The sequence below is a fragment of the Lissotriton vulgaris genome, chromosome 3_1 (genome assembly GCF_964263255.1).
Source record: "Lissotriton vulgaris chromosome 3_1, aLisVul1.2, whole genome shotgun sequence".
NCBI lineage: Eukaryota > Metazoa > Chordata > Amphibia > Caudata > Salamandridae > Lissotriton > Lissotriton vulgaris.
This window is the reverse complement of record NC_141689.1, coordinates 14038786-14065841: the sequence shown is the minus strand read 5'-3', so window position 1 is coordinate 14065841 and position 27056 is coordinate 14038786.

Here is a 27056-nt window from a genome sequence, read left to right as displayed (position 1 = left end):
TCATTGCTATGGTTCTGGGCATGCTTCTTCTATCCTCTCTGAATCTCTGCCATCCTTTGCTTGTTTGAAGTTTATTTTGATCTATTTTACTTATTATCTATCCCTCTACTTTTCTAGCTCTATATTTTTGTGTTTTCTGCTACTTTTGGTTAATTTTAAACTACTTTTTTAAACTCTTTTCTTTTCTTCTCTTCCCTATTCTATTTTCTTTATTATTTAGCTTCCTTTCTGCCCAGACCATGGTAAAGGGAGCCGGGAAGCAGCCCGAGAAGGTGAAGGGTCCCGCACCCCGTGCCGGGCTACCGTGCAGGCGTTTGAGGGGGGAGACAGTCGCACCCCGGGAGATCTTCAGCCCGGAGGAGGTGGCCGCACTAATTTTTTATGTTCAGCGCCGCCTCCCCAGGACCATCATGGCAGGCGGCAAGATCGGTAGCGGGTACGGGATCCGGGAGCACCGGAAGCGGTGGGAGAAGGTGTGCCGGGCCATGTACCACCACTCTAGGGTCCAGTGCACCTACAACCAGGCCACCCACCGCTGGACGGATGTCCTGGACCGTGAACGCGATCTGCTCGACCTGCTTGGCCTTGAGATCCCCGGGCTTGGTGAGTAGTAGTAGCTATTTCTTTACTACTCTGTTTTTTCCTGCTCTGTGTGTTATTATATTGCAAATTTTTGTTTTTTACCAAGAGCAATAATGCTGCTGATTACATTGTAGGTAAATTATATTTCAAAGTCTTCTGTGCATTTCAGGTGCACTGCTCTCCTTCTCAGTAGCGTTGCTACTATGCTTATTTGTTTTCGATTTTGTGTTCATTTCATTGGCCTGTGATGTTATGTATGAGTGTAGTTTAAAGAACTGCGTAATGCTAGACACTAAGGTTCAGATTTTTAATTACCGGTGCATCCCTGCAAAGTAGCAGGGATGCGCCAGTAATTGTGCGCCACGCCACCACCACCCATGGTGCGCCGTACTTACAATGCGGTGCACCATGGGCCCAAAACGTCACCAAAGCATTACGCATCTGTGCCGTAAAGGCGGCGCATTGCTTTTAGGATGCGTTCCTGCGCAGGAACGCCCTCCCTTGCGCCGGAAGGCCCCCTGATGGCGCAGGGCTTTACAACGTGATGCATTTCCCATATGCGTCACGTTGTTAATATACGACGCACCATTGCGCCTCTTTTGTTCTGCCGCTGCGTCACAAAAGTCACACAACAATGGAGAAAAAGAGCCACAAGGGGCTTCTAAATCAGTCCCTACAGACTCAAGTCCAGTCCTTCCTTTGTACACATGGCGATAAGAAGAAATAGTGGTGGTGGATTGATAGTTTGAGTATTTTTTTTAATGACTGGTTAATGTAGTAGGAAACTTTAGTGTTGTCGCTGATCTGCAATCACGATGGACTTTGTCTGTCACTTCGCGTGCTGCGGACTGCTGCCTGCCAATCCTAGGCAAACCTTTTTAGTACTTTATTTAGTGAGTTACATAAGAACTTTCCAAGTCGACGGTCCGCAAATCAAGCAATACTAATAACGAAGTAGACCACATGAGATCGGTCAATATATCCAGTGGAATAGTTGACTATTTGCTATTTCGCCAACATTTTTTGTTATTGTTCTTTTGAAATGTTTGATTTGGTTGACAAATATCATCCATGTTTTCTGATCTTTCTTTCTTTCATGTTGTACATCAGCTCCCCCCAGGGGCAAGAGGACACAGGAGGAGGAGGAGGGTGCTGTTGAACAGGATGCAGGCCAGGATCGGGCAGACGAGGGCTCCTTTGCTGGCCCCAGTAAGTTTTATTTTTAATATAGAGTACCTATTTTTTCCTAGCGTTCCTGATTCGATTTTTTCTAAATCGTCTTTGATCTTCTTGTAGACAGGATCTAAATTCTTATCCTGCCTCAACTATGACTCCCTGTGGTATTACTAGATTATTCTTATTAGTCTGTCTGTGTAGCTAACTAAGATTGCACATTTGGCAATTCCATTGGACTCCCATTCTAGTCAGCAATAACTGTATGCACTGAGTGCAGTCCTCTGGGATTGTCCATAATGTCTTTTCAAGTATTCTAAATGTTTATGCTTTGACCATTGCCAACAATAAAAAGGTGAATGACCACCAAGAAAGAATAAGATACTACTTTACATTTGGTTTGGATAGTAGGACAATCCATTCTACTACTGTTGCAGGGACAAATCTGCACAAACAGAACTATGGACACTAAAAATGCATTGCTTAGCTTATCAATTATAATAGTTGCTGTTAGACTTTCCACATACCTCATTCATAACAGACTTTGTAGTTGAACCCCCAATCTCCTTACTGACTAGATAGTGTGGCAGAGTCATTTAGCTCCCAAAGTCACCGATGATTGATCCCCAATGATGATTAGATTATCCAACGCAGGACAAGAGTCAGAGTGAAGAAGTGTCAGAGGCACGGACTCATGCTTGCAAAAATTCCAAAACATTTAGCTCATCCACTCTAGTCTGGAGGACCAAAAACCATAGGGTCTATTTAAGTTTAAAAGCTTTATTAAAAGTAAACACATTTATTAAAATCAAGTTTGTCATAAAACTAAACGTTTAACTGAAAATGGAAAAGTGCTTAGTGCTGACGATTAATTGGACACATTTCTTGTGGTCGAGTCGAGCTCTCACCTGGTTTGAACTTGATCCTGCTTGTGTTCTTAGAAGTCAAGCTTCTGTCTGTTAGGAGAAAAAGTGGTGCATGTTAAAAATAAAAAGCAAGCATTCATCAGTTGTGCCAAAAAGTGCAGCAAAACAACAACCTTCCCTGGAAAAAGGGACATTTTTACTTTAGAGTAGACAGTCACAAATTATTACATTGTATTCTGTTTTTTTCACATTTCTTTATTCCTCCTAGACCAAATATTATATAGTAGTGAATGGTGTATTCTAACATTCTTAAATGTACTTTGTAGGTGGAACATCTGGTGGCGGGGCCAGCGCGGAGGTGGTGGTATTGGACGAGGGGAACAACTCTGGGGAGGAGGCGATGCAAGTGCCTATATATAAATCAACCAGGTAGTAGCCTCATCTAAATGTACTTCAACTTAGCTGTGAAGTTTTTGGCGAGAAGAATCCCAATCAGATTTGAGATGAACTTGATGGATGGGATGAACGAAAAGCGAAAGAAGGGTGTAAGTAAGTGTGGAAGGACGAGAAATTTAATGATGACTGGCAAAGAAGAATGATATGTGTTTGCTTGGTCCCCGTGGTGGTGGGAAGGAAAGAATATGGTATGGTGCATGGCTTGGTGAATGATGAAGCAAGGATGGGTGGAAGGAGAACAGCCTGGGTGGGTGAAACAGAAACTGTATGTGTGCATATACTTTGAATGGATGGATACCTGGATCATGGTACTATCTGACTCTTAGATAGCATATATGTATCTAGAGAGAGTAGACGGTCACTGGATGAACTAAGTGTTACTTTGAATAGCATGTAACACCGCACCCGCATGTCCGTTCCAGTGTAGGAAAGGCAAGGAAAAGAAGTTGTAATTTTGTCCAAATACTACCATGAATAGTAGCAGGAGTTTGTATTGCAACTGCAAGCACAGCATATATCCGGTTATTACGGTGGACACTCCCTACCTCTCTTAATAACTTTAGTTTAGTAGTAGTACGTCATTCATGTGTGGGTGTATCACTGTTCACTCAATAATAAGCAAAGCACCTAATGTATCCCATATGTCATCAAATACATCCCATGTGAAGTGATAGATAATCAGATTATTTAGCTTCTTCATTTTCCTTTTCTAGTGCTCATTTGCACTGTAAGGTGAAAGCTAAATTAATTAAGCAGTAGCCCTTTTAACAGAGTACTCTCAGTGCCACCCGTAATAAAAAAGTAAGAGCTTCACCACCTGCATGTACTGGACTGGTACAGTAAGGCAAGTCTGTCTCACTCATCATGGTGTGCGTCTGATTTTCTCGGTTGCAAGTTCACTGCGCTGGCATTATGCCGGCTTGCATAAGATAACGTACCAATTTTCCTAAACAAGAGAGAAGAATAAGAATAAGACTGGTGTACTGTCATAGTCGACTGTAATGGAAGTCCATAGTGCTCGTAGAATTTGTTCCTTAAACTCCCACTAATGTTAGAGCAAGGATGAAGAAGTCGGAGGTAAGATAGATACTGTCCTCAATAGTTATGTACTGTGCTTTCAATTTGCTACTTGTACTGTGACACAACTTTCTGCTCAATCATTTTGTGTTAATCGTAAGGAGCATTGGTTACAGACTAGGTCTTTATTTCTTCACATAGTTGCTCCTTCCAAATCAAAGAGACCATCAAGGAGGGAGCTGGCTCGAATGGCCCGGCAACGGAGGCTGGATGTCACTGTCGCTGAATATCGGCGGCTAGTGGCCCTGGAGGAGGAGGACACGCAGTCTACCGGTACAACAACAACATCCACTGGGACAGCTGCATCCTCCTCCGTGCCCCCACGGGCTGCCAGCCAGCGCAGTGCTCCAGCGGTACGGAGCCGGGCTACCAAAGCCAACCGCCACCGCCGAGCAGCAAAGACAGCAACTGCCCCCCACAGGAGTTGCAAGGCACGCCAGAGCCACTTATGCCTCAGAGTGTCCTACCTGGAGCAGGAGGTCCTAACCTATAAGAACTTGGTGGAGGGCCTCCGCTTCGACCATGCCACCCTCCGCAAGGAGTATGATCCCCTGGCCGCTAAAGTCAACAGCACCCTGCCGTGGTGTCCCTTCCCCCTTTTTTAGAGACTTTTGGGGGGTGGGAATTGGGAGTTGGGTTGTTTTTGGGACTTTTGAAGGACAATTGTTGGGGTTAGGGAGGGTCTTGCGGGAGATTATTTTGTTAGGGCTACAAAAATATACTTTTTGAAACTTTATCTGACCATACCTGTTTTTTACTGCTTTTGAGTCTGATGGGTGGGGGCTTAACAGTAAGTTTGTTTTCCTGAAGAGTCCTAGGACTTTAGTAGTACTACCGCCAATCTCTCGTCTCTCCTAATACTCCATTATACTACCTCCAACCAAACGCTTATCTTACCTGTAATTTGTGTTTGAAAGTAGGGCTAGGCCCAGGGCTGGCTCCACGGGAAATGGCGATTAAGGTTGGCAATCCTGGGCGGATGAAATGTGCTCCTCATTGCGGTGGTACTAGTGGTGTGACACAGTGGCACTTGCATGCCTATGGAAAAAAAGAAAATGAAACCTGGTTTGTCCTTACTGTAACATTACAACGGTACGATAGAGAATATAGCAGGTGGCAGTACACTAGAACAGTGCCACAATGTAGCCTAACAAATGGTAAAGTATTGAAAGTATAACTTGTACTTGTGTTGGATTTCTTTAACATTGGCTACTACTACAAGAAATAGTACTGAAGCTGAGTAAGTCTAGAATATATCCTCGGATTCCTTCACCAGCCTGTTGCTATGACCGTATCCTCCCCAACAAGTGTGTGAAATTATTGATGTCATTTAGTCACACATCAAGCAAAACCACACAGCCCGGGGGAAGAGGATTAGGGTTTAGAAAATGGATGGGAATGGGGGTTTCTTTTTGGGTAGGTTTCGTTGAGAGAAGAAAAAAAAAGCACAGCATGGACAAACAATAATTGAAGATAAAGAAATCTTTGGGTACAAAGCTAACCATAAATCTTTTAAGTGACATAAAGGAAGTGCATGCACTACTGCATGCATTGTTACTGAAAAGTAAGTAGTACTAGAATGCGACAGTACAGGGCTGAAGCGTTTTCACTTGCCTATCTCTGCACTCAGAGAAATACTTCTTACATTAAATCAGGTTTAAAAAATAGCCGAAGTAAAACCTATAGAATGGCTGTAGGGATCAATTTAGAAGCAGAGAGAGATCCAATAAATGCAGTCACACTCATAGAAGAAAACAATGGATACTGGTTCTGTATGTTGTTGTAGTTGTCTTGTTGAATTTGGTAAGTACGTTGCATGCAGCAAACAATTCCTCTTATTAGCGGCACTCCTCCATTCCAGCTGACGCTTCGTCCATCAATGTTGGTGACCAGAAGACACCCTGTCCACTGCCTGCCTGGCGGGTGCTGAATTGCGGCTCGCTAATGTGAAGCCTGACTCCATCCTTTTTTCCCCATTGCACAGACTGAAACCCGCCCTGTAATTATTGAACGAAAAACAAGAAGTGATATTAGAACACCACTGATAAATAAATATAAGGTATGTACGCTGTGTAGTGCAAAAAGTCACACTTTGATTTTCCTATTAAACAGTACAATATTTTTGAAAGTGTGTACTCTGTCTGAGTCACCTTTTGAAGGATAAATAAGTATGGGCAAATTAATGTAGCGGATCTTTCCCCTCAAGCTAGGTGTACTGTAAACTGTGCTTTAGAACAAAATTAGACCTTCCCAGTAGTGCTCCCACCCAGACCCTTACTAAAGCCAGTCGCAAAAATGTAGAAGACCATCAATCAGATCTCAAAAAACGAGGCCTAGCAGAAAACTAGTGACAAAACGAACTTCGAAAGTAAAAGTAGGCCCAAATACCCCCTTACCCACCGTGGATTGTATTCAAACCACTTGCAAGCAAGCAAAAGTATCCATAGCCAGCATCGCTCCAAGACTCGAAAACCCCCCCACCCAAACACATGCAATAGAAATACAGCTAACCCTAACGAGCCCTAAGTTAAGAATAGTGGCAAAGGCTTTCTTTAACTATGCCAAATCCCCCATTTCCCACCATGGATTTTCTTCAAATGACTTGCAACCAAAATTACACATTCTCAAGAGTGCTCTAAGACCCCAGAACTCAGTTGCAAAAATCTAGAACACCCCGAAACACATGCAATCCTGCTGCTAGGTCTAACCCTAACGAACCCTAAGTTACAAAAAGTGCCAAAAGGCTTTTCCTTATGGATTTTGTCCAAACCACTTCTATCCGGTATTAGACTTTCCCAGGAATGCCCCAAGACCTGCCAACCCACCCGCAAAAAAGCACAACACAACACCCCCAAACAGCCAAAAAGGAAAATCTCATACTTACAATATTTCTCGGTCTTCGGTCCAAACGCGCTGTGCAGCTAGGTCAAAACTCCCGTTTTCCACCACGGATTTCCTTAAAAGTAAATGCAATCAAGATTAGACTGTCCCAGCAGTGCTCCCAGACCCCAATACTCACCCACAAACACCCGGAACCCCCCCAAAGAGCACCTCAAAGGCAAGCAAGTCAGCAAAAACACAAAAAAAATTCCGCCTCCGATTTGGTCCAAACCACTTTTATCCGGTATTAGAGCTTCCCAGCAATGGCCCCAGAGCCGTCAACTCACCTGCAAAGAAGTAGAACACCCCTACAAGTGTTAAGTCTTTCTTCATTGGGCGTAATCCAGCCCTCTGCTTTGTGGGAAATAGGAGTCTGGAGGAGGAGGATAGAGGAGCATGTTCTTCTGAACTTGTGAACCTACGGAATGCAGACTGCGGCACCTTCAAATCAATAAGCAAACAAGTGAAGACAGTTCTGCTGATGGGCTTGTTTTTGTGATTAGGTGATTAAAGTTTGAATTAAATTAACTATGCAAAACAAAGAAAGACAGACACACAGGAATAAAAGTGAATAAGGACGAAAAAGAAAGTTATTGATTCATTGTCTCATTTTCAGGGCTCGGTGTCAGGGAATAAGAATAAGAGTTCGTGATCATACTCTGCGAATTCAGGCAGGGTGAGGTCAGTGTCACCGAACAGAGAACAAATTCCCTCATCTACGTTGCTGTCCTCCTCGTCTTCATGCGGCGTGCTTTCTCGTACTTTGTAATCTGGTGGTATGAGGTGCTGATTCATCTTGATCATTGTTAACTTCTCCACATTTTTGGGAGAGAGCGGCTCCGTTTGGGAGTTACAATGCCACCACCAGCACTGAAAACACGTTCAGAAGACACGCTTGCGAGTGGGCAAGACAAGTAGTTTATAGCCAGGTTGGAGAGCTGTGGCCACAATTCTTTTTTCCCATGCCAATACGCCAATGGGTCAGCATTAACATAGACCTCTGTTGAGTCATTCAGATAGTCCTGCACCATCGACTCAAGGTCCTCCAAGGTTCCTCCACTTTGCTTACTTTTTGCTGTGACCTTTTGAGAACCAAACCCAAGCCAAGTTAGCCAATCCTCTTCAGCATCCAATGTTACTGTTGTGTCTGGTGCAGATGATCCGGTTGCCGGTGTCTTTAACGGCTGAGAGGCCACTTGTGCCACAGCCACAGGTGCAGAAGTAGATTCTTTTGACTGGGGATGGCTGATGCTGATGTACTGCCTTTTCCTTCAATTTTCTGCCGTTCTCTTTCAAACCTCTTGGCTGACAAGGCTAGCCAACGTTTGTACTTTGTAACATCTTCATCTGCAAAAGGAAAGAATGCTCGGCCTGCCAGCGCCTTTTTGTAGCGTGGATCCAGAATAGTAGCACAAATGTAATGCTGTTCATTTTAAGACGTTTATCACCACGTAGGCGCTCTAATAATTTCTCCGCCAAAACAAAAGGGTCTTGTTTTTTTTATCTTTTTGAAACACAGAAGACACCGCCTTCAGTTGGTGCTCCAACATGCACAACAATGGGATAGCATTTCCCAAATTACAGTCCTCCTTGCTGACTGCACCCGTGAAGACCTCAAAAGGACGAAGCATGTGTGTCAGGCTTTTAACTAGGTTCCATTGTGCTGCATCCATCCTCAGGTCCTTCTGAGCTGTACCCTGTTTTAAGAAATAGTGATCGAGTACCGTATACTGCTCATACAGACGCTCAAGCATGTAGAAGGTTGAGTTCCAACGTGTTGGCTCCTCCTGGATGAGTGCTTTCACTGGCATTCGACGTTCATGTAACAGGCTCCTCAGATGCTTCCGGGCCTTAAAAGAATGGCTGAAATGGTTGCACATTTATCAGCAGGTGGCTACTACCTCACACGCTGGACTGTCTTCATCACTCAAGAATTTTTTAACAACCAGGTTTATACAGTGCGCCAAACACGGCACTCTGAAATAGTCACCCAGCTCCATGGCCTTAACTACATTGGCGCCATTATCCGTGGAAACATAACCAATCTGGCGTTTTTTGGGGGACAGCCAGTGAAAGACCTTTGTGTTAAACTCATCCAAAATGTTTTGTGCTGTGTGACGTTTCTCCAAGCCAAACATGGCTAGTGTTACATGTTTACGAGCAGCTTTAAGAACTTGGTCCGGGTCAACACCTGCGTTTAGCTTTGCTTCAACCCCTGAAAAAGAGACCCAGTGTGCAGTGATGCACATGTAATCAGCGCCTGCGCCACTGGTCCACATGTCTGTTGTCAGATGTATAGTGTGAACAGCACTCTTCTGCAAAGCTGCCCCAATCACCTCCAGCACATCTTCATGTAGTGCTGGAACCGCAACTCTGGCAAAATAGAACCGGCTAGGAACCTTCCATTTAGGGCAGAGCGCTGCCACTTATTCTAGAAAACCAACCCCTTCTACAAAAGAAAAAGGGAGAAGGTCCAGAGCTAGCATTTTAGCCAGCTTAGTGTTATACAGACGTGTCAGTGGGTGGTTGCATTCATATGGCGCTTCTGTAAACAACATGTTTCTAATGTTACCCTGGACCAAGCATTTATGGGATGATGATGATGACTTCTTCGACCCAGTTACGCTCTCTTATGAACTTTTTCGCATTGGTGTCTCGCTCTCTCCCACACTCTTAGTGTGGCTCACATGGGGTGTGCTGCTGACAGGGGTACTGGGTGTAAGTGAAGTGTTTGACACGTCTTCTTCCTCCTCGTCATCATCAGATGAAACATCAACTTTTTCTTGACGTACAATTCGGGCTTCCTTGATCCCCTTTAGGTGCGCAAACCATTGGACAGAGTGCTGTCTTTTAAGAAGATCTCTCTGACCTCCGGTACCATAGTTGGTACCAAACTTACCATGATTAACTGCAAGCTTACAAATGCTACAAATGGCGAAGTTTTCCCTTTTTGGGCAAACACTAAAGAAGTCCCAAGCTGGGGACTTGAATTGTCTGTGGGGGCCGGAGGAGGCGGCGATACTGGTGGTGGTGGTCATGCTGCTAATGCCAGATGAAGTGGAGGATGTGGATTGCCGAACTTTAGTACGTTGTGCACTTTCACCACCACTAATTGAGGTCGAGGTGGATGGAGGTCCCTTCTGGCGAGGAAGAGATATGGAAGCGTACGTGTTGGTGTACTAGTTAACTCCAATGATTGTTGTGTTTCCATTGCCTCCTCGTCGACATCATCATCACGCTCAGCAGCTTCTCGGGCTAGGGTCAAAATGTCTGTTTGCTGCATGCCCGCTGGGGCTGCAGTGACCTTCATGATGACTGGGTCGTCGTCGTGAGAGCATTCATCAGCAGCAGTATCCGCCACTTTTTCTTGAGCCTTATCACACTCCATAACTATGAGACTTTGGACGACCTTCCTTTTACGCTTAAGTACCTTTGTCAGATCATGGTGTGCCTCACTCTCAGACGGCAGTGGTGCTGGTTCCCAATTGTGATCCGTATCATCAGAAGGAGGTGTGCTTGAAGAAGATGTAGACACCAGCCTTGATCTCTTCCTTGCTAGGGGTATGCAAGACAATGAATGATCATCAGGAGGAGTGGCTTCCTCAAATGATACCTCGCCTTGATTGTCGATTTCCTGATGTGCCCCTACTTCGGGAGGAAAAACTATTGTGGGCACTTGTGACCCTCCATGCACCTCTGCTTGCGCATCTCCTTGCGCTGCCTCTCCTTCCACTTGTACTTGGGCTTGTACTTGCACATGTGGTTGTTGTTGCGGCTGTGGTTGTTCAACACTCGTCAGATGAGTTACAACAACCTGTTTTGATTGAGGGACATTGCTGCTACTTTCTTGCGATGAACCAACATCACTGATCGATGGTGATTGAAGAAGTACACTGGCTGCCTCTGCAGCACTCAAGGGCTTGAACTTAAGTTGGCGTGGTGGCAATGAGCCCAATGGAGCGGGGGTGCTGCTCCCAGCTTGGTCCCCAGCAGATCCCGCTGCTGCTGCAGGCGTACTTTTTTGTTTACTCCCAAAAAATGTGGCGGGCGGCACACCAGTCTCCTTGGTAACTTGCTTCTTCTGCTCCTTACTGGCAACTTTCTTGCTAGAGGAGCTACGGGGAACTTTTTTGGGGGGCCATCTTCTTCAGAGCAGGTCAGAACAGCAGGCCGCAGTTGCACGAGTTGCAGAGATGTCTGTGGCCAGACGTGACGTCGCGTGACGTTATGCTGCACACACACACCGCTGCAGGACTTCTTCCTGGCACTGGTGGTTCTCTTGAGTCTTGTGCACCTAAAAGTAATGGAAGACAGACGAACATCAGTTCAGTTATAAACCCCAAAAAAACGAAAATCACAGAAAAATCATCACAATCCCAAGCCATCCAGGCCCTCCATGATGTTTAAATTCAAGACACCCCACAGAAAGACTAGGCCCATGCATCACTCACTACCCCTGGGCATAAAGGTTGAAAGCTAGGCAAAATGGGTAAAGACCTAAGAACACTGCCTGCATTCAAAATGCCCCCCTGCCTCCCAGCACATGGCCAGGGCCTGCCTGTAGCAGCACTCAACATGTCCCCCACCCACATGGCCTTGCCCCATGAACACCCCAAAAAATCGAAAAACACAGAAAAATCAGCACAATCCCATGCCATCCATGCCCTCCATGATGCTTAAATTCAAGACACCCCACAGAAAGACTAGGCCCCTGCACCACTCACTACCCCTGGTGAAAAGGCCACAACAACAGCACAAAAAAACGAAAATCACAGAAAAATCAGCACAATCCCAAGCCATCCAGGCCCTTCATGATGTTTAAATTCAAGACACTCCACAGAAAGACTAGGCCCATGCATCACTCACTACCCCTGGGCATAAAGGTTGAAAGCTAGGCAAAATGGTTGCAGACCTAAGAACACTGCCTGCATTCAAAATGGCCCCCTGCCTCCCAGCACATGGCCAGGGCCTGCCTGTAGCAGCACTCAAAATGGCCCCACCCACATGGCCTGTCCCCATGAACACCCCCAAAAATCGAAAAACACAGAAAAATCAGCACAATCCCATGCCATCCATGCCCTCCATGATGTTTAAATTCAAGACACCCCACAGAAAGATTAGGCCCATGCATCACTCACTACCCCTGGTGAAAAGGCCACAACAACAGCCCAAAAAAACGAAAATCACAGAAAAATCAGCACAATCCCAAGCCATCCAGCCCCTCCATGATGTTTAAATTCAAGACACCCCACAGAAAGACTAGGCCCATGCATCACTCACTACCCCTGGGCATAAAGGTTGAAAGCTAGGCAAAATGGTTGCAGACCTAAGAACACTGCCTGCATTCAAAATGACCCCCTGCCTCCCAGCACATGGCCAGGGCCTGCCTGTAGCAGCACTCAAAATGGCCCCCACCAACATGGCCTGTCCCCATGAACACCACAAAAAATCGAAAAACACAGAAAAATCTGCACAATCCCATGCCATCCATGCCCTCCATGATGTCTAAATTCAAGACACCCCACAGAAAGACTAGGCCTATGCACCACTCACTACCCCTGGTGAAAAGGCCACAACAACAGCCCAAAAAAACGAAAGTCACAGAAAAATCAGCACAATCCCAAGCCATCCAGGCCCTACATGATGTTTAAATTCAAGACACCCCACAGAAAGACTAGGCCCATGCATCACTCACTACCCCTGGGCATAAAGGTTGAAAGCTAGGCAAAATGGTTGCAGACCTAAGAACAATGCATGCATTCAAAATGGCCCCCTCCTCCCAGCACATGGCCAGGGCCTGCCTGTAGCAGCACTAAAAATGGCCCCCACCCACATGGCCTGTCCCTATGAACACCCCAAAAAATCGAAAAACACAGAAAAATCAGCACAATCCCATGTCATCCATGCCCTCCATGATGTTTAAATTCAAGACACCGCACAGAAAGACTAGGCTCATGCACCACTCATTACCCCTGGTGAAAAGGCCACAACAACAGCCAAAAAAAAAATCACAGAAAAATCAGCACAATCCCAAGCCATCCAGGCCCTCCATGATGTTTAAATTCAAGACACCCCACAGAAAGACTAGGCCCATGCATCACTCACTACCCCTGGGCATAAAGGTTGAAAGCTAGGCAAAATGGTTGCATACCTAAGAACACTGCCTGCATTCAAAATTGCCCCCCTGCCTCCCAGCACATGGCCAGGGCCTGCCTGTAGCAGCACTCAAAATGGCCCCCACCCACATGGCCTGTCCCCATGAACACCCCAAAAATATCGAAAAACACAGAAAAATCAGCACAATCCCATGCCATCCATGCCCTCCATGATGTTTAAATTCAAGACACCCCACAGAAAGACTAGGCCCATGCACCACTCACTACCCCTGGTGAAAAGGCCACAACAACAGCCCAAAAAAACGAACATCACAGAAAAATCAGCACAATCCCAAGCCATCCCGGCCCTCCATGATGTTTAAATTCAAGACACCCCACAGAAAGACTCAGTCCACCCACCACTGAGTACCCCTGGGCAAAAGGCACCAAAACAGCCCAAAAATCGAAAATTCCAAAATTGTAGTTGCAGCGACTGTATTGCCCCAAACAAACTTACTTGTGAAATTTCTAATCCAAAAGTGATCCAAAGAAAGTCAAAAAGGCCTCAAATCCAAATATCCAGCAACATCCACAAAAAGTAATCCTTCCAGGTGAAGAATCCGAATGAAAGTGACCAGCACATGAAGAAAGCACTGGGAGGAGCCTGCTGGACAGGAACAGGAAGTTGGAGACTGTGGGGCACTTCCTTCCTCCCCCCCCCCCCAAAATGGACTCCTTGCAAAAAAAGTGCAGGCAAATGTCAACCTGAGAAGTTATTCTGATAAAAATCATCATTTCCAGAAGCTTTATGTGCTTGCTGGTGGATTTCTTGTGCAGAATTGCAAATTTTATATTTTCGCGAGTGCGAGATTGTTGCTGCCCGCCGCATTTACAAGTTCGCAATTGCGAACTCCCGCGATACGTGATCATGGCGCACTCGCGTTGACAAACTCTCGCTGTGCAAGGTGGCAAGCCGCGATGACGTAATCGCGCTCGCCAAACTCCCGCGGGATCCCGCAGCAAGATCCAAAATGGCGTAGCATTCGCAAAATATCGAGAAAAACAACTCGGCAAACGCTGAATGACGGTAAGTGAACGCCGCGCGCTGCAAAATTGTATCACCAAGAAAAAAAAATCCGCTGCGTGCAAATTTGCGGATTTTCGGTAAATTCGCGAGCGTTCGCGGATTGCGAATTTACCGAAAATCCGCAAAATCCGCGAGCGGAACGGATTTTCCGCCCATGCTTAGTTAAAGGACACACCAGAGGTTGATTTGCTGCATGATATACAGAGGGTACATCGCGATCCCTTCAGAAGGAATCTTGCAAAACAGAAACCCAGGAAGATCCTGGTGAACTTTTTAACATATTCCGTGAAAGAGCAGATTTTGTCTTCCGCTCTGAAAGAAGGCTCCATATACTTCAACAGCTCAAATCCCTTTACCTTTCAAATAAGATCAGACTTTTCACACATAACTGCAGCGAGGCAGTGGGAGTTGGGGAAAAGGTTGAAGGAGCTAAACAGTATAGGGGCCATGGCGCCGCTGAAATTCCCAGCATTGTTAAGGGTGATGTGGAATAACCACATGCACCAGATCAAAACTGCGGAAGAGGCGGATGCTCTTATTGCAAAGATCAAAGACAGACAAGGGGGGCAAGGGGGAAGCAGACCTAGAGGGTCTTTTCTTTTTTACACGTATGATAAGTAATTAGCAGGAATTCAGTATAAGTAAAAAAAACGGGAATGTTATTGATACTCCATGGGGGGAAGATGGCTAAATAGGCTTTCGCCTATCAGAAAAGAGGGTTCCTCAAGGGGTGGGGGGTCACGGGGTCATGGGGAGGTGGTTTGGGGGAGGCAGGGGGACACGTGGGTGGGGAACAGTGGGAAAAAAAGGAAAAAAACTCGACCTCATCTCAACCTTATGTATAGTAGGCTTGAAAGGTGAGATGAGGACCAAAAAAAAAAGTGCATACACCGCATATCTAGGGGTCAGCCTCTTTACTCCCCCTTACACCCATTAGTAGGGTTTCCACAGAAAGAGAATTACTACACATCCGGGGCTCTCCGGATATGAACTGAGAGTGAGGTGACGGACGTGGCAGCGTTATTCGAGGACGGACAGTTGAAGACATATGCCCAAATGCAGAACGACTATGACCTCCCACCAGAACAATTCCTGGCACACAGACAGCTGATAGACAGTGCACGAAAATGTTGGGATCTCACCGAAGGGGAACCTCCGACACACCCAGTACTTCACACCATCCTCCGTATGGGCAGGGGCAGGCACTTAGTTACTTGGCATTACAAAGCAATCAGAGAACTGTCCACAACCCCATTGTTAGCCCTCCGCCAAAAATGGGAAGATGAGATAGGACGCCTGCTTAACAACCGGGAGTGGGAAAAGGTCTTAGAGTACCCAAAGAAGGTTTCGCGGAACACCAGATTTAAAAACTTTCAATTCAATATATCACATCGCGCATATTTAACACCTCACAAGCTCCATCATTTCTACCCAGATACACAATTTACATGCCCCATATGCCAAGCGCCAGCGGCACACACTTCAAAAACATGTTTTGGGATTGTCCTGTAATTCAGCCATATTGGGGGGAGGTATTTCAGGCACTGGAGGCAACAGTTCGCCTCCAGCAAATAGCCATGTGGGAGGCCTGTGCATTGGGGATCTTCCGTATGCGGAAGACAGAGAAGGTACAGTGCAGGTTTGCATCCCTAACTATGCTCCTATCGAAGCGGGGAGTAGCCATGTACAGGAGAGCACCGGCAGGGACCCCAGTGGCAGCCTGGATAGGCGCGATCAAAAAATAGTTGAGCGGCAGAGGAGGCAACAGTAAGGGAGGAAGAGGTGAAAGGGACCCGGAAAATCCCATCTCACTAGAATGGGCACAGCTCCTATACCAATTCATACAGAAGACAGTGCACGAAAACTCACATGGGGCTACCCCGTCTCAGTCCAACACTCCACCCCTGTCTCCAATAACCATAACGCAATAGATACATCCAAGGGGGGGTTGCGCGAGCCCTGTGACCCCTCTAAGCTAGAGTCCCGACTGCTGATAGAGGATACTAACCTTGCCCTGTTGCCGCCCCCCGAGCCTGACACTGCTGATCTCCCCACAGACGATTGTACATTACCAAGTAACAGTTGCTCATCACTCTGTATATATAGTCAGATGGCCCCCCGGGACCCCATTCCAGACCCCCGCACACCCTGTAGTTCATAGGTTTATGTTTGCCCCCCATTACCAGAGAGTAGGCTCTTGCATAATAGAACCATATGCATGGGCACCAATCAGTAAGGTACACCAGAATAAAGTGGGAGGCAATAGACTAGCCGATACCGCTAAGGAAACTCTACTATATTGTCATACGGCATGGGTCAGGTGGCTAAACCTTAAGTTAGCTCAACTGCAGTTTGATTTTTGTACTACCGTTGCTATTACTTACCTGTACTGTGAAATGTATTATGAATGAGTCATACTATTACATGCTTCAATTGCCAGAATACCCATGTGCATCTGACAAAAAGTATTAATAGCAAAAATATAATGATGTACCAAGTGCCAATGAACTGAAAAAGAAAGCATAAAAAACTGTCAATAAAGAAATTTTAAACAAACAAAAGAAAAAAAGTGAACCCAAAGGCAATACGTCAGGGACCTTGGGTGCGTAAGCTATTACTAAAGACAATAATCCCAAGACAGTTACGGTTTTCAAGAAAATAACAAACATAAGCTAGATAGACTATAAGTTCTTTGTCCAGCCGGACAGAATTTTAATTAATCAAATAGGTACATTCAAGTAAAGTCAAGTACAGTTTCAAGTGGGACACAGCCAGTGTCCAACTTACATACATAGATAAACAACAAAAAATAAGGGAAGGGTTTTCAGGCAAGGAAAGAGAGGGGTTTTCTGCATATCATACAGTTTAGGCAGAATTAGATCGCATTAAGGTACCATTGTACAACATAATCCACATTGTTTTTCATTCATATGGTACATGGGGTGTCGACGATGTTTCGAGCGCTAGGGTAAAGAATGATGGGATCATCTTCAGGACTTATTAAATAAATATGCCTGCGCGGGAACAGTACTTGAGATTTGGTACAATCATGTCAAGGAGAGTATGGGCAAACACAAAGGACGCGATGGTGAGGACGCCGGCACGGAGGTGTTCCAGGGTTAAATTGTGATCTAGTAGACAGCAAGCCACGAAAAGGACATTCTGCAAAAGGGTTAGGCAAGGAATTAGGCCTTCCTTCTTTTGGGAAAACAGCGCGTGTTTGGTTGCGGTTACCACAGGGAGGGCTGCATTCAGTGAATGCTTTCCAGACACTGCCTGGAGCACACAAGGTGCTCCATGCATTTCCCAGTACAAACCGGTTTTTGGGGCACTCCGCCCCAGCTTTAGCGCAAAACTGGACAAAGGGAAAGGGGTGTAACCACCCCCTTCCTTGGTCCACCCATAGCAGGGACCTTGTATTGACCGGGTTTTTGGCTCTATTTCTGAGTGATGGTGACTTCAGCTTGCTACCATCCTAGATCCCTATTCTTAGCTTGTGTTGGTCCTTGTCAGGCCTCTTTTCAGACTTAGAAGCATAAACTAGAGGATAGCCACTTTATATGATGATATATACCTTATTTCTGACTCTAACTGACTCTAATCCATCTATTGCCTATTGGCTTTGACATAATTATGTGTCCTTTCATCATTCTCAGGCCTGAAGACCTATAGTAGAGGGTGGATCCTGTAGTTCTGACTTTATATTACCTATTGGTAGGGTTTGTGTATGTATTTTGATAGAGTTATGTGTCTATTTCATCCTTTTCGGGCCTACAAGGCCCAGAACTAGAGAGACTCCATTGTGCTTTATGTCTCTGCAGACTGAGATGCATGTAGGTCAAGTGTGATGTTTTAGTTATGAGGTGTTGTTCACTTGGAGAGAACCGGCCTGGGCCGGCCCTTCTCAGTAGACTGTATTTTTATTTGTCTCGAAGACACCACAAAAGGCCGGCCGGCTGGGTGTGTGTCCTTGGCGCGGAGTGGTGCAGGGATCTGATGGGCGGCAGGCTGCTGACTGGAACTTTCCACTGGGGAGAGCATTCCATATTAGCAAAGTGCAGCGAGGCAGAGTGTTCAGATTCATCTTGGAATGAGAGCGTTCAGTTGGTTTTTGGGGCTGCAGAAAGCAGTCAGAAGCAGTTGCAGTCAGAAGCAGTTACTTGTCAGAAGGAGTTGTGATCAGAGGGAGCTAGTCTGAATGAGATGCAGTCTGGAGAAGATGCAGTCAGAATAAGTTGCTTTGCAGTTGGAGTAAGATGCTTTGGAGACAGAATGAAGTTACATCATGAGAGATCAGTTGGAGCAGGCAGTTAACAGCTGGAGTTTAGAGTGATGCCTTTTGGAAGAGACTGAAGTTATATCGTGGATTAGTCTGTGGGAGCAGCTGGAGTGGGTTGGACATTGGAGCTGGAACATTCAGACAGAGTGAAGAAGCTAGTGAAGCAGATGGTTATCAGAGCGGCAGAAACTATATCATTAGATTGAAGTTGGAAGGTGAAGACAGTTCGTGGGAGAGAGGAATCCAGTGCAGAGTGATCGGCGCAGATGGATGTCCAAGAGTGCAGGGGAGAATCTGAGATGAGCCAAGGCACAGACGAGAGAGGAACCCAGATGACAGCTAGAACAAGACTTCATAATAATCCGGTGATATCTGTCCTGTTATATTAGTGCCTATATATATATATATACATTAATCCTTTCCTTTATTTTCTAGGCTGTATTCCCTACTGTATTGTTGCACTGATTAATCCCTTTTCTTTCAGCGGTGTGCAGTCCAGTTATAATCCATTATTTCCCTTTTTAGCTATCTACAGTTCCTGTCAGCTATATGTGGATGTGTTAGTAATAAAGTTTTATGTATTCCTTAGATGTGTCTATTTCCCTTTATTTTTCAGGCTATGTCTAGATTGTTAGTTATTGTGATGTTATAATTTGCTATTGTGTAATAAAGGGACCCCAATTCTTAGTGAACCATTGTGTAACTGTTGTTTTTATGATAAAGTTAACCTTTCTTCTAGTCAGATGCTCTTATGTGGATGGATGCGTTTCCCGTCCGGGTAAGTGGTAACTGAGCAAGGGAGCAGGGAGCACTTATATCAGAGAATAACCTTTGCATATTGTAAATTGGCCATTCTTGTGTGAGAGGATTGAACTGTCTATCTATCACATAACCTATAATATTGTATATGAAATATCCCCAGTGGTATATAGTGAATCTTCCCCACAGAGAGAGAGAGAGTTAAAGGTATCAATAGGACAGTGATCGCCGTTGTGTAGCAGCGTTAGTGAGAGCACCAGAAGGAAAAGGTGTGTATACCCACAGGATTGTGGCTTGACAGAGAGAGAGAGAGGACCGGGAGGATATGGTGTGTATACCCACAGGATTGTGGCTTGCGTGAGCACTGATTGAGGTCAGTGTGTAATGGTAGGTGATCAGAACTGCCCCCTTCACTATGAGGAGGAGGGTAGCATAGTCTGGGCCTGAGTTGCTGTGAGACTATAAGGTGAGATCATAGGATGTGAAATGGAATTCCTTAGTAATCAGTGAGTATTCCTAGTAATCCTATAGATTTAGTGGTGTTTTTGATGATGTGAGCTTGTATATTGCTAATTCCCCATCCCCAGGAAGGTACCTAGGTACTGTGGTAAGTTGGCTCTGGGGAGGGAGATGGTTACGTTTCAGCTGGATTGGTGGTGTCTTGGTGAGCTGGTGATATCTGGTCTGAAAATCCGGTTGTTACAGACCACAAAGGTAGTCCAGCCCCTTAACTTAGTATAAGTATAGGAACCCAGTCCCTAGGACTTTTGATTACACTGGACGAAACTCTGAAACATATACCCTGGACCATCAATATTCCATTTTGACTGGAAGACGGAAGATATCTCCCTTGTGGTCAAGGAGAGACCACCCTGTTCAAACAGGCCTTAACAGCAACTTTGCCTGTCTTAATTATTGAGGCTCCTGCCAGATCCCAAAGAATCTGCAACACAGGACATGGACTTCCAGACATCTCTGACCCTGACCTTTGCTCAGAGCAAAGCTGAGCCCCGTGGCAGACACAAGACACGTGGGACTGGAACTCCTCTATTTTGCAAGCTGCACCTACTTCACAAGATATCTTGAAGTTGTGCATTGGGGTGCTTGAAGCCCTAGACCTGAGCACCATTTGCACTGAAGCTCAGAGGCCCCATCCCGTGGGCCCCGCTTTTGCATTACAGCTTGATGCGTCTTTGCAGTTTCTTGCTCGTTGGCTAGTTAGCCCCCCAAAGACTTTTATTTAAATCTAACTTGTTTTCCTTAATGCTCCAGGCTTTCTCCAACTTCCCTGCAAAGGAGAAGGTCCTCACACCATGCTGGTCTGCACCGAAGCCCATCTCAAAATCATGCGTGGGTTGTATTTTCCAAGGCTTGTTGGGTCCAATCTGGATACTGCCACCGCAGTCAACTAGATCCTTTGGGGTGTAGCTTGAATCCAGCTCATGGTCATCGTCGACGCCTCCTGGTCATCGTGGCTGAAGAGACAAACTTCACCTTTTCACCTGAAATCACTCGACATCTGGTGGCATTTTTCTATCGCTGTCCTGGTCACTGGCAAGTGGCCCAGACTCAGTGCCTTCTGCTTTCAGGTTCTCCAGATCTTCGATCCACCCTTGGATCCACCCGGACACTTTTCCTCTTTGCAGATCTCCATTGAAATCAACACCGAAACCAGATACCAAAAGAGACCTATGCACCCATGGGTGAGGTAACATGAGTACTCTGGTAGTCTTGAGGGTATTACTCCTAGTGTCTAAGTCCAAAAGGTTTCCATCGTAGTTTATTTAGAAGTGTCCTTAAATTGTATAAATTTGTAACTTGTTCATAGAAAGTCAATTTTAACCCGCGGCTGTGTTTAGTCACTGTAAGCATCTCCCATGGGCCGCCTGCCTACATCCTAACCTTTGGTTGTTTAGAGTAGCCCCAGCGATTCCACAGGTCCCAGGCCTGCTTTCTAACGCTCATGTGGTTCTTATACCACTATTTTAGTATATGGTTTTAGAGGCCCCTAGGGCAAAACGTATACTGTGCAACTTATCATATGCCAATTAAGTAACTTGTATTGTACTTTTACCTCTGACCTCATAAAGAGTGCAGAGGGGTTGTGTTTAGAAAAAATACAGATATATTTGATATATACCTTGTGTGGTGTGCTTTCATTTGGTACTCAAGGGATTATAATTGGTAAAACAACTCGCTTAATTCGCTCTCTGAAGTCTTAGCCTGAAGACTGCTCATCATTTCTACCCCTAGGATAGCTTTCTATAAGGATGACTTTACAACCACCATCAATAAGGGTCGATTAGACTGGTGCAAGGTGCCCACTAGAACTAGTGGACATCATATGCCATGCTAACTTCTCTCATTGGTGATAGCAGTGGGATAAGAGCTTGCATTGTTTTACCAAATAATCTTGAGAATATCAATTGAAAAATCACATTAAGGTACCTGTAGGTACATATAAATCAAGTCTTATAATACATAGGTTCTACTGAACCTAGCAGTTGTGGGTGGTAAGGGCTTAGCACACCCTGACTACAATGTCTAGAGAGGTTCTAGTAGGTAACAAGTAGTATAGGTAGGTGCACACACCACACCTCACTAATCATGGGTTTAAAAGCAGGGCCTAGTGTGCCTCTGCAAAAGACAACCCACAGTGGCCTTCTAAATAGGACTCCTTCATTTTTCAAGAACTGAGAAGCTTGTCATAAGAAATTTAAAGCAAGGACAGAGTCCAACCTTTCAACACCAGGTAGATATCTTAGTGATAGATGATGTAGCAAAAAAATCAGATCCAGATAATCAGGGTAGCCATCCTTCATCAGAAGAGGATGATAGTGGGGTTCCCCACCAGGGGGATGATGATGATGAGGATGGAGGCCAGGATGAGATTAATGAACCTGACCTGGCAAATACAGGACTACCTAAGGGTGGAGAGGGCCTAGGAAGGCCTCCCTCTATTCCTCCACGTATGCCTAATGATGTGCCCAGAGGAAAAAAATCTCTCTCAGATGAATCTGGACATTATGACTCATCAGTGGGGTCCTCTGTCTCTGGTCAAACGAGAATGACTTCCCCTCAGAGAAGAGAGCACAAAGCTAGAATGAAAGAAGTCAAGCTTAGGATTAAGAGGCACAAAATTGTCCTTACCAAAGAGACCCTGGCTCTTGAAAGAGAGAGAAAATTGTTTGGGCTAGAGCCCATTGGTGAACCATATCACAATCTTTTATACATTTATCCCAATTGCATTTATGCTGAAAGTTCGAATACTTTAAAGTTTCACCTCTTATAATAGATATAAATGTATCCCAGACTATTGGAATTGGTGCAGATCCGTTATTTATCTGGAAGAACTCTTGAATAATATTCGACATGAAAAGCATATAATCTTGTTGTAGTAACAGGTTCCTCTGGAAAGACCAGGTTGATTGCGGGACGGCCCAATAGATGGCAAGTTAAAACTGAGAAAAATAGGGTTATGATCAGATAATAATTTTGGAAGAACTTGTATCTTATATTTATCAGAAAATAACTGGGAAAGAAAAAAATAATCGAGACAGACAAATTTCCTATGTGGGGCAGAAAAAAAACTATACCCAGGAACTGCAGAATGTAAAGTGTGCCAAGCATCAAAGAGACCATTATCTATTACCAAAGACCTTAAAGCCTTAAACGTCCGTGGTTTAGAGCCAACATAACTTTCATTTTTCTAATATTAAAACTAGCTTCCAAATGAATGTTTAAGTCCCCATTAAAAAATAATAGGAGTATTACATAATGCTAGCTCCTGGTTTAGAGAATTAAACAATTCTGAGTCATCTAGATTGGGGCCATATACAGAATAAATCATAATCTTGTTCTGAGACAATAAAATTTCAGCCGAGGCCCACCTACCCCACTTATCAGCTGTCGTCTGAAGAACAGTACCCAAATTCCGCCTCATAAGTATAGCAACTCCCCGTTTAATTCCTGTTTGTTTGGAACAAATCAGCAGGTCTAGTCCCAGATTCTTTAATAGATCTCTTTTCCCCCAAGAAACCTGAGTTTCTTGGAGGCAAAGAATATCAATTTGTAACAGATATATCATTTTGGCTAGGATTCCTCTTTTTTTACCATCATTAAGACCGTTAACATTAAAGGTGCAAATTCTAATTTCCCTACCCATCAGCGAAAGTGATAATTGAATATCGGCAAGTCTTCACCAAGAACCAAACATTTATTATTCTTGCCATTTGAAAATGTATTTAATAGAGATCTCCTTGTGATACTATTATCAAGACTTTCAGTAAGACAAACTAAACTATCTGAAAAAAGAAAACCGTACAAAATAAGTACCATAATATACAAGTTTTGCTCAGTTCCAGCTGTTGTTGATTTATACCCCCACCACCCCCCCCAATCTACCCACACCCACCCAGCCACCCCACCCACACCCCCAACCCACCTTATGAGGCACAGGGACAGCCAGTTCCTGGGATCACTGAGTGCTTTCCCCCGCCTCCCATCTGACTCGAAGGAATTTTTTTTTAAAGCTAAACAAGAGAGAGAAAAAAAAAAGGGCAGGCAGATTAACTGCCTCGCCCGACCTAACCCAGCCAGGACCAGCCTAAAAATTCTAAATCAGCATAGAGTCATCGTAGATAATTGCACTCAAAATGAAACTATGTATAACTACACACAATAATGCTTATCTATATGCATTTAGCAACATATTTAATAAATGGTCATAAAGAAACTAGGTATTCTTTAGCAACAATTTCAGACACAAAAAATCTCATTTGTCCTTTTACAGTGACTTTCTATTTGGCCGGATTCTGAAGGTAGACTCTGGCGCCCTTTTCTTGAAAACGAGAAATTAGCTGTCTAAGATGCCAGCGTTTATACACTGTTTCTTGACAAAAGTCGGGTCTCACAAAAAAACTACACCCTTTTGCAGAGCGTTTTTTATCAGGTCTGGCTAAGTCAAAGACGTCTTCTCTCGCCAGAAAGTTGTTAAACCAAACCAAAATCGCTTGTGGGTAGTCCCCTTCTTTTGGCTTTGATTTTTTAAAAAAAGAAATAAATTCAGGAAATGCTGAGGAAAATAGATCACACACACATTTTCTGGAACCCCCAAAACTCGTAGATTATTCCTCCGAGACTGATTTTCAAGCTCGGTGAGTTTAAAACTGATATCTTCTCGTTGTGCTTTAACTTGTTTAAGTTCATTTTTTTGAGTGGCAACTTCGTCCTCTAAGGTGGATATTCTATTCTCAGCCTCTGATACCCTAGCTGACATATCGGTACATATTTTGGTGACACGTCGAACTGCGTTTTTAACTTTTTGACAAGTGGCTTGGGCACATGCAATCTCGGTTTTAGTGTCAGATCGATGGGCTAGCATAGTTTGATAAATCATTGACAAAGTCACCTACGGGTCAGAACTAGAATCAATTGTTTCTGAAAGTACTTGATCATTTATAGAGCATGATCGTGTTGATTGCTCGTCTTCCTGGTTGCTTGATTTGTTTCTCGAGGACGGTAGTTTCCTCAACCGATGTTTATTGACTGTAATGGTCGAGCCGGGCGAGATCTCACTAACCCCATCATCTTCTTCCTCTTCCATGCTGCTATCTTCTACTGGATAATCAGCCCAATCTTTGTCCAGGCTCTCATCAGATGTTAAATCGGACATGGAGAAAATGTTTTCATTAGCTTCCTGTATAGTGGTTAGATTTGAAACTTCATCACCTTCTCGGAGTACACCAGATTCCGCCACTAATTTAGTTGTGTCCCCCTCAGATGTAATAGAGTACAGGTCCCAGAATGCCGTTTGATGATGAGTCAGTATCTAGCCGAGGGTCTGTGGCAGAAATTAAATCCAGGGCTATATCTTGTTCATTTATAACTTCATTTATAATTTCAACTCCGGGTTGAGATTCAGGTTCAGGTTCAGCTCCAGGTTCCTTAACCCCGGTCTCCCCAAAAGTTGGAAAATGCCCAGCCGAGCTTTCTGTGCTCTCTCTCTGAGGGAGACAATACACCATCCGGATGAATATCTTGAGAAGATTGCACCAAAGCGTTTTTTGCCGCTTGTTTCTCAAAGAGAGCAGGTAAAGTTTGTGGTAAATTCTTACTAATATGCTCTCCTCCCCGTTTAATTAGTGAAGCAACAGCAGACTGACCGGTTTTTTGAGCACCCCGGGCTTAGCCAGTAGTCACAATTTCTTCAGCCCCATTCACGTCCGGTGCCGCTACAGACTTCAGTTTACCACTCCTGGTGTTAGGGAGTTTCAACTGAGCATTAGAATTCTTTGGCGGCATAGTAGAAAAATGCTGAAGATTGAACGGTAACCAAACAAGGCGCCAGGAAAGAAATCGCCGGTATGAGAGTGTATGCGGAGAAAACCGCCGGGAGCAAAGCAGAAGGAGCAGCTGCATCAAATGCCCCACAACAGGTCCTGGCGTTAAACCAAAATCCTGGCGTCGGATTCAAGGAGAGCAACTAAACGGCAGCCCAGAGTCAGGAGCCGGAGAAGCCGGAAAGCCGGAGAAGACGAGGAGCCACAGCCAGAGAAGCCGGAGGAGCCGGGAGCTGGGAAGGAGGAAATGCCGAAATGCCGTAATGCTGTAAGTACAACAATTAATAATAAGGCAAGAAAGCCAAAACAGCAAGCAGATATTCAGCAGTCCGTCTTCAAGGGCAAACAGGGTTCAATTCCTGTCCCACTGCCAATCCATTCTTCCTTCTAGTCGGGAGCGAGGGAAAGAGCAGCTTACACCGCTAGCGTAGCAGCCGCCATCTTGCCTCTCCAGTGAGAATTACGATTGGCAGAAAGTATTAAAAATAATAGGAATGTAGAAGAATCTCAAACTGATTTATCTATTAAACGTAATCAAGTTTATTCTCATATTGCTGACCAGGTAGCATTACGCTATTCTCAATATCGCACCGAAATTTATGAACTGAACAAACAGGGAAAGTTTTGGCCCAAAGACTTCGTCAGCGCGCAATGTCTAATGAGACTTTTAAAATCTTCAATATAAATGGAAATGCGAAAACCTCGAAAGGCGACATTGTGGTTGCAGTTAATGAATTTTATAAAATACTTTATCACCAAGCTAACCAGCCATCCGATTTAGATATTAAACAATATCTTGACGCAATTCCTACAACTGAATTATCGACTGAACAAAAAGAGATACTTAGCGCTCCAGTTATTTGGGAAGAAATAGAATAAGCCATTCTTAGCTTAGCTTCCGGCAAGGCAATGGGACCAGATCAGATTCCATTAGAATTTTATTGGGTCTTTATGACTGTCTTAAAGTCAGAATTGACCAAGATTTTTCAGTCTGCTTTTGCCGGTTATCCACTAGCATCATGGTCGTCCGCCACAATAATTTTTTTTTTTAAAAAGGTAAAAAATAGTGAAGAGCTAGGCTTATATAGACCTATTTCTCTTATTACGGCCAACAGCAAAATCTTTTCTAGGATTTTGAAAAATAGATTAAATACAATAATGCCATCTTTGGTTTATATTAGACAACACAGATTTATTTTCAAAAGAGACACTACTGATCATGTAAAAAAAATCATAGCCCTGTTGGATTGGGCTCAGGCCTCGGAGTCCCCCGTTGCGGTGGCCCTGTTGGATGCTGAAAAGCGTTCGACAGGGTCACCTGGGGGTTTCTGTGGTCTGTACTAACTTGGATGGGATTTCCACATTTCTACATTACTGCAGAATAAGCTCTTTATTCCAATCCCAAAGCAGTTATTAGGGTTACAGATACCAACTCTGAAGGATTTTCTATATCAGGGGGGA